Source organism: Vipera ursinii (assembly GCF_947247035.1).
Source record: "Vipera ursinii genome assembly, chromosome: 10".
Classification (NCBI taxonomy): Eukaryota; Metazoa; Chordata; class Lepidosauria; order Squamata; family Viperidae; genus Vipera; species Vipera ursinii.
Window position 1 is genome coordinate 4,796,342 of NC_139520.1, and position 771 is coordinate 4,797,112.

The window sequence follows — 771 nt, forward strand, 5'->3', positions numbered from 1 at the left end:
TGAACGAGTGCATTGTATCTCATGATTCGGGGCGGTGGGATTTCCTGCTGGCTGGGGGACTTCTGGGAGTTGAAGTTGCCAAGATTGGACACCCCTGATTTACAACATTGGCCAGCACTTGTATCGTCACTAACACAACTTATTTGGAAAAGGGGAGTTGCAAAGAATTAGAAGATAAAAAAAATAAATGTACCAGGAGTATCTATTGAATGCTTGGGGAAAAAAGTGCGTATTTTTAAAGCCAAGCTCACCTCGGATAACTCATTTCCTTGGCAATATTTCCAAAATTGTCTGCTGCCTTTGGGGATATTTTTTTTAAGCTTAAGTTGGAGTCCAGTCAAGATCAGATGACTGTTGCCAATGGTTTGGTTAAAGTTCAGGATTTCTCCCTTACTACATGGTGAACTCTTCAATTATGGCACTTATTCAGGGTGACACTGGCACTTTGGCAGTTGAGAAGGAATTTTCTCCAAGAATAGATTATTTTTTTTCCTGCTCCGGATATCTTGCTTTGTGCTGGCAAATACAGTGATAGTAATATGGGAAAAATGAATTAATTTTAAACGATTACTCTAGTGCCTGCTTTTTTCATTGTTGGGTTAATATATACTTGGGTTTATTTATACTCTAAATCAGAGGTCCCCAACATTTTGGGCACCAGGGACCGGTTCTGTGGAGAAAGGTTTTTCCATGGACCAGAGTGTGCGTGCCTGCACCCCATGGATAGGGCTTTGCTTATTTGTGTGGACAGGCTGCTGGCATGCTGTGGCC